The following is a 16404-nucleotide window of genomic DNA, read 5'->3' as shown; positions in this document are numbered from 1 at the left end:
TCGGGTTTTACATTCAAGTCTTTAATCCAGTTTGAGTTAATTTTTGTGTATGGTGTAAGATAGTGGTCCAGTTTTATTCTTTTACATGTGGCTGTCAAGTTTTCCCAACACCATTTATTGAAGAGACTATCGTTTCTCCATTGTATATTCTTGGTTTCTTTGTTGTAAATTAATTGATTGTGTAAATATGGTTTTATTTCTGGGCTCCTGAATGTCTTTACTAATCATGAAAGAATGTCCTGTGGTTGTCAGAGTAAAAGTCACATCATCATAGTGCATATGTAATGGTTAGTCTCTGTGCAATATTTTAGTTAAGTTTGGATGACTGTATACAGCACATACAAGCAAATTGATTTGTATACATTTTAGTTTGCAGAGTAACAACAGCCTATTTTCCTTCCCTTTCTTTAATTTTATGTAAAATGTATACATCTAGCAGGATATTTTGAGCCCATTCTAGATACAATTTTATACAATGTTGTATAGATATTTGTAATGATGGGGCAAGGGGTGAGTTTAGGGAGAGAGGGAAGAATGGTAACAACAAAAACAAAAACAAAAAGGAACAGCAGAAAAAAGTATGTGCAATAGGCAAACATCTCTTGAGGTGGCTTCCTAGAGTCTCACATTTCCGCCTTCTCTGGAACTCTCTGCTTCTATAAGGTTGGGCCCCTGGTGGCCATCTTTGTAATATGTTAGTCTTACATTGTGTTGTCATGGTTGATTGTGTCTGAGGAGGACATTTGACCTAAATTGTGTCCAATGGATGCTCTCTCCTAGCAATTAAAAGAAGTAGCAGGAAGATGCAGACTGAAAGTCATAGGAGGTGAAGTCAGATAAAGGAAATTCTATGGTAAGAGGGTCAGTGAAGTCCCACTGCTGAGGTCACTAGAGTTGAGCTGGTTCCCCCCATTCTTGACTTTTACTTGGAGTTCATGAGATACCCTAGTGTACTTTCAATAGATTTGCTTTTTGCTTACACCTGGCCAGAGTTGCTTATTCTGCTCATACCCAAAAGTACAACTAATAGGGCAAGTTGGAATGAGGTGAACTAAATATGAATTTTAAAAGTGGATAAAATGCAAACACTTCTTTCTAAGAGATTTGTAATAACTAAAATAATGTAAAAAAACAACTCCTTTTTAGTTATTATGTTGGCATAATCTCATGACTTCCCTAATTCATGAATGTTCTTTTTCATAGGCAGTGTTTCTGTGATTTAATATTCAGGATCTGTAATCTATTTTCTATTTTCTCACTGCCATGAAATTGTAAGGGTCCAGAGAAAGAACCACAAGTGACCTATTCTAATTTTTTATTTTTAATGTTTATTCATTTCTGAAAGAGAGACAGAGCGTGAGTGGGGGAGGGGCAGAAAGAGAGGGAGACACAGAATCCGAGGCAGGCTCCAGGCTCTGAGCTGTCAGCACAGAGCCTGACGTGGGGCTTGAATCCACAGACTGCGAGATCATGACCTGAGCTGAAGTTGGACGCTTAACCGACTGAGCCACCCAGGCACCCTAACAAGTGATCTCTTCTTAAATTAATAGGTGGTGACCAAAGTAGTAACAGGGGAACACAATAGCCAACTTTATTGCGGTTAACCTGTGACTTATGGAATCACCTAAATCTATGGTAGGAAATATATGGCATTTATAATGGCAGAGAGAAGATCCTCTTCAGTACTGCTACCATTGATTAATGATTTCTACTCATCATATAAAGAAAAATTTGAAGGTAGATGTGGAAGTCCTACTGGAAATACAACAAAGAAATCACATTCCTTCACAAAATCACGGTTATAATTTTAGAACTGAAAGAGACCATAAAGATAATGGGGATAAACGTCCATTTTAGAGGTAAGACTACTGAAGAAAACATGCTAAAAGATCTGCCTGTAATCACAGACCCCATGAATCCTGGAGTCCCAAACTAGTAAGCTTCTCATCAGACATAATAATAAGACACCCTTTCCTGAACACTTCTACACTCTGTTGGGTCCTAACGTCTTTCAGCCCTCCAATAGTTTCTTGCCTCTGGTACATTCTCCATTAACATTTGATGCCTGGGAAGTCTTCCTGGATTTTATGCATGAGGAAGGCCTGCAATGGGCCTTTAACAGCTGGCAGGAATTGGTTAAGTAAAGAAGGAATGTAAGGGACACCAGACAAAGACTTGAGAGAGGACTTAACGCAGTGTAGAGTGTTGTGGGACAGTGAGGAGGAGACCAACGTGATTGGACTGAAAGTCCAAAAGTAGAAAGATGAGCTCATATTCATTCCTCAAGTTGTCTCAAATAGAATCTCATCAGTAAAACCTATCTGATTTCCTCGGATGGAATTAAGTAAGCCTCTCCTCAATGATCCTATTGTATCCTATTGTAGAGGTAATCATCACATTATGTTTTGCGTATGTATTTTTATGTGCAGCCTAAGGGCCAGGATCATATATTAGATCTGTGTGCTGACAGTACCTTATATTGTACCTGAATAAGGCAGTTACTTCATGCATAGTCCCCATAATTGCTATATATATATTTTTAAACCTGGCCCACTTATTCACATTTCCTATAAAATCCCTTCAGACATTTGCATTTTCAACTTCTATTTTAGGGAATAAAATCGAATTCTTTGAGTCAGCCTATGAGCCCCTTCGTGAACTGACTTCTATCTACTTTTATAGCCTATTTCCTCCAGTTTAATTAATTAGTTAATCAACGAACCAGCCATTTATTGAGTACCTATCACATGCAGTGAATCTCAAAGTCCAGCCATATCAGAATTATTTCCCATTCTGAGCTCTTCATTTTCTCTTTTGCTAGCATTTGTTGTTGCTTTTGCCTGGGAATTATCTTCTCTCATCCCATTTCTGAGTCCCATTTCTAGGTGACCACCATTCCAGAAGCTTCTGTGAAACCCCCTCACCCATGGCCTCACACTTCCCCCTGCAAGCTTCTGCTGTGGCCTTACTCCTATTGGATATGATTGTCCCTGTGTGTCTGCCTTCCTGAGTAGAACATGTGCTCCTTGAAGCAGAGACTGTGTCCTTTTCTTCTTCACTGGTTGGCAGAAACTCTGGCATATATGGGGCCAAACTGAATGAATAAATGAATGAAAATCCAAAGTTTTCTCATTGGATTAGCTTGGTGGTTTAATGTAAAACAAACAAATGCATCCATAGTCTCAGTGGAATTTGATTTCAAAGAAATGGCACTTGCTCTGTAAACAAAGTGAAACATTTGGTTAAAGAGAAAGGATTCCTTCATTTGTTCAGAGTAATTTGTAGACTGCTGGATTACATGATTTCTAAGGTCCACTTAAGGTCTAATGTTTGATAAATTTATGTGTGTCATTTGAAACCTGAAGTAGATAACTGAACGAATATCACAACCTGGTTAACAATGCTAAGATCTATAAAAGGCATTAGGCTGAGCAAAAATAGAGTGAAAAAAAAAAAAAAGCTAAACTCCTGAAGTTAAATAGACCAATGAATCGATATTATTGTACATTTAAGTCTGTATCTTAATTATGTTTGAGATATGCTCCAACTCCTGGTATAAATATGGGGAAGGAATTCTGTTTTCTGAGGTCACAGTGCCAAATTTCAACATCCTAGTGTGTAAGGGATCCTTCTAAAAAAGATAACATCTTCAGGGGAAAAATAAAGCCTTGGAAGAAGTAGCAAGTCTCCTACATCAGCACCAGGATTCCTGCTCATCTTGTAGGTGAGCATCTTACCATTTCATGGAGGGCTTAAATCATCTAGGTTACCTCTGGTCTTTTGTTTGGATTACTTCCACCTTTTTTTTTTATCCATAACATGCAACAATAATATTTTTTCCTATTTCCTATAGTTGTGGAAAATAAAAATTATCATGCTTCTTAAGTGCTTAGTCCAGTGCCTGGCAAACAATAACTATTATTATCTCTTGAGTCAACTAGATAGCTTAAAGATAGACAATATTAATAATAGTGTGTGCAGATATTTGCTGAATGAATGAACAGCAGTTAACTGTGGGCAGAGAATTGCACTATTGATTTTATGTGCAATAATTTATTTAATCCTCACAATAATCCCACGAAACAGGTACTATTATAAGTGATACTTTACAGATTGCATCTCTGAAAGGCTGATGAGCTTGTCCTTTTTATATGGACAATTACTCTCTGAGGGGTTGTCTTGGTTGGCAAGGTTAGGACTCAAGCTTAGTTCTATTTGTCTTCAAAGCCCATGCTCAGATTTCTACCATACCATGCATTCTCTGTCATTGCCGCAGGTAGATCTCAGACCCTCAAAGAGCCACACTTGGCAAGACGTTGGTTGAAAACAAAGTCTTTGGGTTTAGTTTTAGGAACTCCTGGGGTCTTCATCCCATGTCACACTACGGTAGCTAGCTTAAATAATTTCATTTCTTTTTTTCTTTTCTCTTTGACCATTACCTAGTTCTAGTATAATGTATGCACCCTAGGTTTCGCTCCTAAAATAATTGATCTTGATAAACCAATGTTTTTCTGTGCCTGTTCTATCCTCAGCTTCTCTGTTGTTAGTCTGATTTACTCTCTGGCATTATTGATTTTGATGTTTCACTTCTTTCAGAGTCCTTATTGAAAGACTGTGTAAACCAGAGGCATTGGGAAGGAGTTAACCATGCGAAGTATGTGTCTGGAGGGGAAGTGAGGAATGTAGTTGGGAAAAGGTGTATCCCAGGCAGATAAGGTGTTGAGGATTTTATATAGAGACTGCTTAACAATGAGAGACAAAGTTGTTTGAATTGAATTAAAGACTTGTAGACATAAAGTTTTAATTTTTTTAATGTTTATTTATTTTTGAGAGAGAGACAGAAAGAGAGAGAGAGAGAGCGCACAAGCAGGGGAAGGGCAGAGAGAGAGGGAGACACAGAATCCGAAGCAGGCTCCAGGCTCCAAGCTGTCAGCACAGAGCCCAATGTGGGGCTCGAACTGATGAACCATGAGATCATGACCTGAGCTGAAGTTGGAGGCTTAACCGACTGAGCCACCCAGGCGCCCCTAAAGTTTTAATTTTTATATGGTGTCAAATAGCCTCAACTCTGAGGAGCCAGATACTCATGCTCATTCAGCAAGTATTTGTTGAGTGCCTACCATACGTGCCAGGTACTGTCCTACGCATACAGGTCTTTGTCAGTAACAGTAATATGCAAAACCACTCTTCTCCTGGAGTTCGCATTCTGGTGAATGTTTATATGGGGACAGACAATAAACAAAACAAGAAATAAGTTTTAAGAATTTAGCTGGGTTCATGTTCTTTGAAGAAAATAAACTAATATGATCAGAGTGGTTGGGCCGGGGCCAGGGAGAAGTGCAGCAATGGTACACTGAGGCATCAAAGCAGACGTCTCTGAGAACGTGTCTTGATTGCTGAGATTTGAATGTCTAGAAGAAAACAGCGTTGAACCAACTGGGTGGCAGAGCATTCCAGGAAAGCTGCCTCACATGATCAGTTGGAGGAAAAAGGAAACCAGTTAGCAAAACTGCTTCCTTTTCCTTCTTCTAAGAGCTCCGATTCCAGGAAATAAGATGTCATTTGTTTCTTTAATCACATGTGCGATCCACATGTCTCTGAGACCTTGGATTTTAACATTAGCACCGAAATCTTGCTCATTTTAAGCTCCCTTTTCATTGTAAGGAATTCTTCCCTACGTACCGTTAGAGTCCTCAAGGGGTACCTTCTGTGCTCCAGGGAATCTGTTCTGGTTATTGCTCCCTGTCACCGTTGTTGGATGAGTTGCTGTCACTGCTTTTGCCGCTGGCTGAGTCATGCTCGCCTTGACAGCCTCACACCATCCTTTCCACTAACAGAGATTAATTCAGTGTCTCTTGAGTCAAATTCTTCATACCACGAATGCAAACTGGAGGTCTTCCAGTAATGCTGCCTGTCTGTTGGACTGGGGACCCACGGTGCAGCAGGGTGCCAGTTGAAATGGAGAACTCTTCTTTTACTTTTGCTTGGATCCTGAAGTGTTACAGAGTTTGGTGAGCAAGCCCTTTCAGTGTTGTTCACAAAGTCTCTTTTCCCCAGGGAGAACCATACCATGTGGGTGGCTGCGTGCTCCTATAATATAGCTCTGTCAATAGTGGACCTTAGTGGTTGCCAGCTATCTGAATCTCTCTGTGTCTGGGAATGCCTGCTTTATGTATCTAAGTGAGAGTTCAGAGTTGACTTCCCACTATAAAATGCTAAACTGCCAGATAGCTGCTTTCTCAGCCTCCCTTGCTCCTAACGTATGGATACATGCTCTAGGCGTTGCTAATACATGAATCCTTTCCTCTGCCTTCCATGTTGGTGGTCCAAGGTACACAGTCTAATGCTCAGTGGTAGCAGCTTCCTCACAAGACTAGTTTTATGCTTTTTTTTTTCCCTTGGCTGCATTGTCCCCAGGCTTCCTGGATGATCTGTGAGCTGTCAATCTCTTTTTGAAATTTCTTTATTCTTAAATTGGATGGAGCCACTTTTGGCAGCCTGCCACATAGGGAAGTGAAGAGAAGGGCCAAAAGAAAGGCCGAGAAAAAGGAAAGACATAACTCCCGTGCTTGGTGGAAAATATTCTCTTCTTCTCTTAACTGGGTATGAACAAGGAGGCACAGAGTCCCGATTGCAGTCCCATCCACAGTTATCTTGCAACTACAAGGGAATCACTTTGGGATGATGCATCCCCATATGAGGATGGCAGAATGAAGAGGGGTAAAGCATCTCGATGATATCACTGAACCTTTGATTTTACTTTATCTAGAACCTGTTTTACTTCTGATCTTAAAATTTTCGGAGATAATAAATTTACTTATCGATAAGCAAGCTTAAGTTGGGATTTTCACTTGTTGCTACCTTTAGTACAATGAATGCAAATAATAATGCCTAGCTTTTATTGAGAACTTAACATGTTGTGCGCACTTTGCATTCACTCAGTAAATATTCATTGAGCACCTACATATGTTAACTCATTTAATTGCTATAACAACCTAAATGTTGCAACAGCATAGTGCTGTGTATGCAGGTGGATGTATTGACTTAAATTTAGACAATGCATAGGTATAGGTCTGTATAAATGTATGTAGATACAGATATAAGCATGTGTGTGGTATAGATGTGATGATGGTTGTGGCTTTGGGTGTAGATAGAGATATACATAAAGATGAAGATATGTAACTAAATGATAAATGAGATTTATCACCTATGGCAGCTAAATCCCAAAGCTGAGGATGCCAGTTGCTAAGTATTCCATGTCCTAAGGGTACAGTGCACAAGTAGCTGGAGTCAGGAATCTTCAAAATTTTCATTGAGGGGTGCTAGTTCAAAGAATTGGTCCAGTCATCAGATTCACTCAGGTGGTATTAGAAGAGGCCTAAAGAGGCCTAAAGATGGTGTGGAGAATGTGGTGTTTGTGAAGAGAGGCTGTTCCTTTCCCATCACAAGAGCTAACAGTTTCATCAACAGTTTTTCAACCTTATCAGGATGGTCAACTCCTTAGCTTAGGATATGCCATGTACCCATGCTTCTCTCATTCAGCTCGTTTCACATTTTAATACCAAGTATAGTTAATATGACTTGTGGGACTAGTAGAAAATATGGCTCATGCTTGCTGAAACGTTAATAAGAAAATGTATTGCACAATTACCAGAAAATCCAGAAGCAGGACAGATTTTAGGTTTAGGGTGATCTGATGACTTAATAATTCTGTTTTGTCTTCTGTGGTATTAGGCAAATTAGCCTCACAACGTAGGATGGCTGTCAATAGTAATCAAGTGTATATATGTTTCCTTGTTTATTCTTGTGGGAAAAAGAACTTCCATCTAAATGTTCTAAGCAAGAGTCCTGAGATTTATTCTGATTGGGCTGTTTAAGTCACGTGATCGACAATACATCAGTGACAGCAGCCAGGGGAATGAAACCTGTTTGCTGGCTTAAGTCTACCTCTGGTAGACCTTGAATTATCTTTACCCCAAGTACATGGATTGGATGAGGGATGGGGTGTTTATCTGAAAAATCTGGATGCTGTTAGGGAGAGAGAATGGAACAGGAATGCTGAAAAATAATATTTTCTACAAAGAGAGTTAATGACACAATGAGGGGTGTTCATTGATGGAGATACATGCAAATCCTACATAAGAGGCCGAAGAACTTAGATTGTGTCCCAGTTAATAGGTAAAGATATATAGCTTTTAGAGAAAGGTTGGGATGGTTTTGAAGAATTCTGTATCAATAAAGATCAGCTTCTATTTCCACTGGGATCTGTATTCAATTGTGGAGAGTTCTGTTAGGTGGTGCCTCATACAGACAGGAAGTGCGTGTCCCTCTCTAGCCAATCAGAGGGAGAGGCATCAACTTCACTGTGGCTGTTTAGTGATGAGGAACATCTGCCTCTTGACAGCAGTCCAGCTGGAAATGTGGGAAAGTTGATCTCCACCCCAGGTTTTCGCTTCCTTAAAAGTGAAGAAATATACTCTGCGGAACAGAAAAAGATGGGGCACACCACTTACGTTTATTTCTAAAAGTTGGCTGACTATTTCTACTTGAATGTCCCGCCAGCACTGTAAAGCTACCATTTCTTCAATGTCCCTCCTCCTCCCATCTTGATGTTTCTTCCCCTCTCTACTTTCATTGGGGATGATATTCTTACCTACCAGATCACCCAAAGCAGAAAACTTGAGAATTGTCCCATATTTCCACTTATCCTGTTCTTTACACCCTGTCAGAAGCAGTCCTTTGTTTTCCAAATACTTTTCAAAACTGTTTTCTCTTCCATTACCACTACAAACAAATACCTTCCTTCAGGCATGCACATATATTGCCTTGGACCAATGCAATTAGCCCCAGATTGGTATCCTTGACACAGGACGTTCATTCTCTACTTTTGCTACTAGAGTGAGCCTTCTGGAACACAAATCTGGATGCATTATAATTCACCTCCTGAAAATCCTTTATTATTGCTCAGTCACTTAGAAGATAAAATGCAAAACTCTTTAGCCTTGCAAGTGGCACCCAACAACCTTTGTGATCTGGTCCCTGCCTACCACTCTAGCCTTATTCCTCATTTTGTGTTTCTCTCTCTTCAGTCCACATACTGGATGAATACTTGTCATACTCTTACGTGTAGTATACTACATATAAATACTCTTTATAACTTCATGTGCACTGTAACATCCGTACCCATATGACAATACTGTGATTACTTAATTTTATTCACATATACTTGAAATATATATTGGTTGATGTATATCCCAATGATGAAGACAGTGATAAGTGAAGATAATGTGAAAACTGGAGGAGAATATCGATATAACTTGAAAATGCATTAATATATAACTTATTTGTTTTAAATTTTTACTCCTTGTTATGCTAAGTGAAATAAGTCTTACAGAGAAAGACAGATACCGTATGTTTTCACTCTTATGTGGATCCTGAGAAACTTAACACAAGACCATGGGGGAGGGGAAGGGGGAAAAAAAAGTTACAGAGAGGGAAGGAGGCAAACCATAAGAGACTCTTAAAAACTGAGAATAAGCTGAGGGTTGATGGAGGGTGGGAGGGAGGGGAAAGTGGGTGATAGGCATTGAGGAGGGCACCTGTTGGGATGAGCACTGGGTGTTGTATGGAAACCAATTTGCCAATAAATTTCATATTAAAAAATAAATAAATTTTTACTCTTTTCACTAAAACACATTTTTACATAAGCAAAATATTAAGGGTTTTTTTGTGAGGCAGAAAGAACTCAAAAAAACAAAAAGAACTTTTATGTGTATATCTTTAAACTATAGATCTTCAAAGGCAGAAGCCATGTGGAATATATTCTTGAATTACTAGTACCTGCACAGCATCCGGCATGTACAAGTTGCTAAGTGAAAGTCTGTCCAATGGATGAGTGAATGAATGGATATAAAAATAAAATGTTAAATTGATGCTCTCGATACCAACTATCATGAATTCTATCACATAAATTCTATCACTATCACAGAAGTGCTCATTTCAAATGGTGAATTTGCATGTGTATTTGTGTATGTGTGTGTTATTACACAAGTACTTACTGCCTGAAGTGACAACAGAAAAAATTAGAAAGCAGGTTCATCACAGAGGAGTTTTTGTTTACTTTGCCCCCTCTTGGCTATTCCAACCATTCCTTTCATCCTGCTAATTCCTACCTTCAGAGTTCAAGTTTACTGGAAGGGATTAGGAATATACAAACTGCTTGCTAAAAGCTACCTAGTTCCTCATAAGAACTTATGATGTAGTTCTTGAATATTTCTAGGAGTGCAATTTCAGAGTGGGAACTTTTTTTGCCAGAGAGTTGAAAAGAGGAGGCCAGGTAATGTGTAACGTAGTAGAGGGGGGCAGTCTTTGAGAGAGACTAACATGGTAATAGTAACGTCCATTTTTTTAGAATCTGCAGTGTGTCTGGCTCTATACTAAACTAAACACTTTATATTGTCTTATTTAATCCTCAAAATAACTCTTCAGATACTGTTCTTATTCTGTTTTTCCAGATGAGGAAATTGAGTGTTCACATTACTATGTCTTTTCTACAAATTACACCAAAATGAACATTTGTTATGCTCATGGATTTGTGGATCAGGGATTCAAACGGGGATGACTTATCTCCACTTCACAATGTCTGAGGCCTCAGGTGGAGCACTTGAAGGCTGCGTCTGTCATCACCTGAAGACTCATCTGCTCACACGTCCAGCCATTGATGCTGGTGGATGGTAAGTACTTCCGTGCTATTTTCACGTGGACTAATTTGCAGTCCTAAGAGCATGGCAGATGGATTTTAAAGGTAAGCGTTGAGAGAGGGGAGAGAGAGAAATCACTTCTATGATTAGCCTTGGACGTTATAGCAGTATTAACTTCTGCCATATTCTGTTTATTAAGTGACTGTGTGACTATGTAGAATGCCCAGTTTCAAGAGGCGATGAAACTGACTTCTCTTGATAGAGGAGACACAAGGTTCTGAAGCATAAGTATCGATGTAGCCACTTTTGGAAAATACAGTTGACTACACAAAGCCTCAGAGAGTTTAAATAAGTCTCCCAAACAGCTTGTAAATGGAGCAGCTCCAATGGGAGATTAGATTTACTTGTCTCTAACTTTCTGTGCTTGCCACTTGATCACATTGTAGAATGCTACCAGATCATTAAGATCTTAAAAGAACTATATATAAATAAGCATATATATATATACATGTATACATATGTATTCATATACATATGTATATATATATGCTTAAAAGAACTACTTATAAACTATATGTAAATAAGCAAAAATAGTTATATGAACAACTTTAATTCAGAGTTTAGAACCTTTCAGAACCTTTCATATATACATGTATACATGTATACATATACGTATGTATATATATACATGCTTAAAAGAACTACTTATAAACTATATGTAAATAAGCAAAAATAGATATATGAACAACTTTAATTCAGAGTTTAGAACCTTTCAGAAGACCCCCAGGCTTCCAGATTTGCAGATCACCAAGATAATGGTTTGTGCCTATTTTTTGTACCTTTCTAATGTCACCTATTCACTTTTTCCTTTAATTATGTTATTTGTGCATGTGTCTTATAACTTACTCCCTCCACCAACATAAATACGCTGCTTATTTTATTCAGGGTAGGATCTTGTCTAATTTGATTCATCTTTCTACCCTGATAACACCTATTATGAGAAGCTGGCTCACAATAAACTCTCAATAAATGCTTGACAAATGAATTAAAAATAGCAGTTCATACTAGCATAAAATAGCAGAATAGTGTGACTTTGTTATTGTTGAACTGCTCTGGGATACTTGGATTATGGGTATTGTGAGGACCAGATTAGGTAATTCAAGTGAAAGTGTTTAAAATGTCAAATGTGCTTTGTGATTAAAAGGGTAATGGTGGCTTTGGTCCTGGAACTCTGATAGACCTGTGAGGAAAACATAGAGATGTTTAATTTTTGGTCTTTAACCTGTGGCATGGGTTGGTTTTCTAGGAATAAATGTAAATCATGGTCACAAGGTCAAAATAAATATAGCATTGCATGGTAGGAAAAATCTCCTCAATATGTCACTCTATTATAATTTTAATATAACTCATAACTAATATTATGCTACTTGTAATATTTTATTTTGCTTTTACTCTCAAAAATATGTCTTAGAGATCTTTCCATGTAAGTACATATAGATTTACCACAGTCTTACATTACTATCCATAGTTCTGTGGTATGGGCACACTGTATTATATTGAAACAATTCCCTATTCATGGACATTGATCCTATTTTTTTGTTTTGTTGAAATTATAATATTGCATTGACATACTAGTGGATGGCCAGAATTTCTTTTTTCCTTTTAAGTTTATTTTATTTTGAGACAGAGAGCGAGCACACAAGTAGGGGAGGGGCAGAGAGAGAGGGAGAGAGAGAGAATCCCAAGCAGGCTCCACCCTGTCCCTGCAGAGCCCAACATGGGGCTCGAACTCACAAACTGTGAGATTTTGACCTGAGCTGGAATCAAGAGTCGGACTCTTAACCAACTGAGCCACCCAGGTGCTCCAGAGCCGGAATTTCTAGAGGATGGATTCCTGAAAGTGAATTACTGGATGAAAGGATATACTTTTTAATGTTTAAAATTTTGATAGATATTGGCAAATTATTCTCTAAAATGGCTGTGTGGATATACTCCTACCAATATTTCTCTGTATGTTTTTAATGCCGACTTTGATGTGATTGATCTAGGAAAATTATAGTATATTAGGTCAAAGAATCCCCATGTCAATAAATGAAGGATTTTGAATTGACCTCTGGTTTGAAATTCTTACTCTGCTACTTACTTGTTGTATGATCTTGGGTTAAATTACTTGTTCTTTTTCAGCCTCCATTTTCTTCATCCATAAAATATAGGCAATGATAGCAACCTTCCTGGATTGTTGAAAGAGTAATAAATAAGACAACTGCATATGTAAAGTGTGTGGTAAACTTCTACGAGCTAAGTCTTATATAATGTTCAATTATTTTTCCTTTCCTTCATCAAATTTTTATTTAAATCTAATACCTCAAAATATAAGTCCTGTTTGGGCCTTTACATATCTTATTACAAAGTCCAGCTTAAATAACTAAATTTTCAGAAGAATATAATTTCTTCTGAAATTATAAATTTCAAAAAATATATACTTGGATAAATGCATTTTGATTTTGCTGACTTTAAAAAGCCATACACCTGGCACTGTAGTTTTTTAAAACTTTCTTTTAATTGCTCTCTTTGGCTATATAATAATAATCATTGCTTCTTGACACATTTGTGTCCTAAAATATGTGCTTTAGTAGTGCTGTGTCATGCTAATCCTGGAGGAAAGCTAGTTTTCCTATTTTTATTTTCAGAGCTGATGTTATACCTTAAGGAAATATTTTTTAAAAGTTGGAGTTTCTACCTATTAATATCAAATGTTCCTAAGAAAAAGATAAAGGACATCAAAACTTCACAATTATACTGTAACCCTTGATTGTGTTTCCAGAAATTACTTGGGCTGAATAAAATTATTTGGTTTGTAATGAGTTTTAGAAGAAATGAAGAGAATGGAGGTATTGGAAAATGAAGTGTGTCTCTTAATTGAAAAGACTGTTACTTTCCAATCTAAATCAAATTATTATGACAGTGGTTTCAAGCAATTGGAAAGAAGGATTATTCTCTGGAAATAATGAGTTCATTATATAACCTAAAAATATACGTAAAAAAAACCTTTTTGGTTGTCATTCTGCTGAAATAAATGATTTAAAAATGAAAATATTTTTATTGTTCATCTGCAGAATTCACTGTTTTTCAAAATAATGTATAAGCATTAGAAGATAGGTGTCTGATTCCTTTCTGGAATTTTCATTTTTGCTATCATGAGATGCAAACTACCTAAAAAGGAACTGAAACTATACATATGCTATATAGGTATAAATATATTAAAAGTTTTTTTCCTTTTTAAGTAAAGGAAACCCCCATTGTGGGGCTCAAGCTCACAACCCCAAGATCAAGAGTTACACACTGTACAGACTGAGTTAGCCAGTCTGTATATATCAGTCTGTACTGATATGTGGACCATGCAATTCATTATGAGGCATAGCCCTTAAAACTCTTGGAGTCTTGTGTTGCTTGGGTTTCCACATTTTGGAAATTGAAAAATTATCACATTTGGTGAAACAATGTGATAATACTAATCTGCCTGTCAATATCTAGTCAATATCTATTTTTACCTATCTGTCCATCTGTCACCAATTTACAGTATACATACTCTGCATGTTACTCTTTTTTCTCTTAAGTAGGTACTGTCTTCTCTTATTTATGTGTGTGTGTGTATATATATATATATATATATACACACACGCATATATATATATACACACACACACACACACATATATATAACTGTGTCAGTTATACTTCTTTTCTTTCCAATTTTTGTATAAAATTCAATAGGTTGAACTTTTAGAATAGAGGCATTTGGGATCAAATGCTCATAGAATCACATCAAGCCTGTTCACTCTTAAATAGTTGTAACTGTTTGAAAATCTTTCTTGTTTTGAACTGAAATTTCTGATTTCATTTCATAACCCTATGGTTCCTTTCCCCTTTTCCCTTCAACTCAGTTCTCTTCTGCAGTCTTTTACACTCCACTTTGAGGCTCTAGACAGGAAATATTTTGTAATATTTGTATGTACAAATATATGTATATATCCCTCTCTGGTTACTTTCTTTTTCTGTACTCTGATTAATCTTACTATCAGATTTTAGTGACAAACAATTCTAAGAGTTATCACCTATGTTCAGACCTATCTATATGCAGAGCGAGGGTAATAAGTAAAATAAATTTGAGATTATCAACCAGCGTGATTTCTCTTAAGTCTAATTCTCATTCTTTCTGTATGCTATTCTCAAAGATAAACCTTCTAAAAATGAGTGTCACTCAAATTAGTATCTCAAAACCCTTCCCTAACTCTATACTGTGTAAGAGATGACGTGTAAATGCTGTATCGAGTCATTGCAGACCCATCTTGCCAACACTATTTTCAACTGTTCTTTCACCAGAAACTTTAGCAAAATAAATCTGCTTATTGCTCTCTGATAGGCAGTGTATTGTACAGAGACCAGGCTGTTTTACTTAAAAAAAATTTTTTTTTTAATGTTTATTTATTTTTGAGAGACAGAGAGAGAGAGTGAGTGTGGAGGAGAGGCAGATAAAGGGGGATACACAGAATCCGAAGCAGGCTCCAAGCTATCAGCACAGAGCCTGACGCGGGCCTTGAACTCACAAACCGCGCGATCATGACCTGAGCTGAAGTTGGACGCTTAACCAACTGAGCCACCCAGGCGCCCCTAGGCTGTTTTACTTCTTGCTTTGCCACCATCTCACTGTTTAGTTTGGGTGATGTGTCTCACTAAAAAAGGACTGGTCATAGTATCTACTTCATAGGTTGTTAGGCGGAGTAAAACTATTCATACGTATAAAATCCCAGAAAATTGTGCATGACACGTGAAAAGAATTCAGTATATATTAGCAAAGAATGGCGATATGCCTCATTGAGTTTATTTTCATATACTATTCGTTTTTCCTATAAAATCTTGACTGTTTTGTCTTTAAGCCCTCCCTTCCTTCAAAACACATTTCAGATGTAATCTTTTGCATCCTTCAGTGATGCCTTCCCTTCTGAAACTGTGTTTCTTTTCTGTGTCATTGATGCAGTGCTTAGTTAGGGTGACCACATTATTATTCGAGCGGGGACTCTTTTAATAGGAAAATGAGTACTTTTGGTAATTACACTGGGACAACTGGCATAAATTGACTGACCTGTGCAAAGGGACAGATGGTTAACCTCTGAATAGTAGAGCCTTAAGTTATCAAATCTGTTATTAGCAAATCAAAGCAAACTTTATCTTTATATGCAAATTGTTATGGCAGATCTCCCATTAACTTAATTGTCAGGAAATGAGGTTCATCAAAATGAACCTCACCTGTTTCTGGCCATTCCCAGAGTACTGCTTCTCATCTGTTAGGCACAAATACCTCTTCTCTTCGATCTTCATTTGATCCTCATTCTTCTGCCTTCCTGACCACTGATCCTTATGAGACAGTCACTCTACCTGGTAGTCCTTGCATTGCCCAGCTCCACTGAGTCCCCACCTTCCCCTCCTTAATCTCCACACTCATCCTTCTCTAGGCTCTGGATAGGAGGAACTACTCCCACTTGTATTGTTCCTTCCCAAAATGCATGCACCAAGCCTTTCTTAATAACCCAGAATACAACTGACACCTATGATAATTCTTGCTTAGGCTTCATTGATGCATCATGGTTGAAAGAAGAGGCATTTAAGTCAGAGAATTCCTAACAACCACTGCCTACACCTATGC

General features: G+C 37.6%; 1 long non-coding RNA gene across 2 annotated transcripts in view; it reads left to right on the top strand.

Moving 5' to 3' along the window:
- LOC123585971 overlaps window positions 1-16404 on the top strand; it is a 318427-nt gene that overhangs the window by 4254 nt on the left and 297769 nt on the right. For both annotated transcript variants that reach the window (XR_006706510.1, XR_006706511.1), the window contains one exon: window positions 10515-10733. This is a non-coding gene — a long non-coding RNA (uncharacterized LOC123585971). Of the gene's footprint in view, window positions 1-10514; window positions 10734-16404 lie in introns of those variants that run through there.

Source organism: Leopardus geoffroyi, chromosome C3 (genome assembly GCF_018350155.1).
Source record: "Leopardus geoffroyi isolate Oge1 chromosome C3, O.geoffroyi_Oge1_pat1.0, whole genome shotgun sequence".
NCBI lineage: Eukaryota > Metazoa > Chordata > Mammalia > Carnivora > Felidae > Leopardus > Leopardus geoffroyi.
This window is presented reverse-complemented; position numbering and strand designations above follow the sequence as displayed.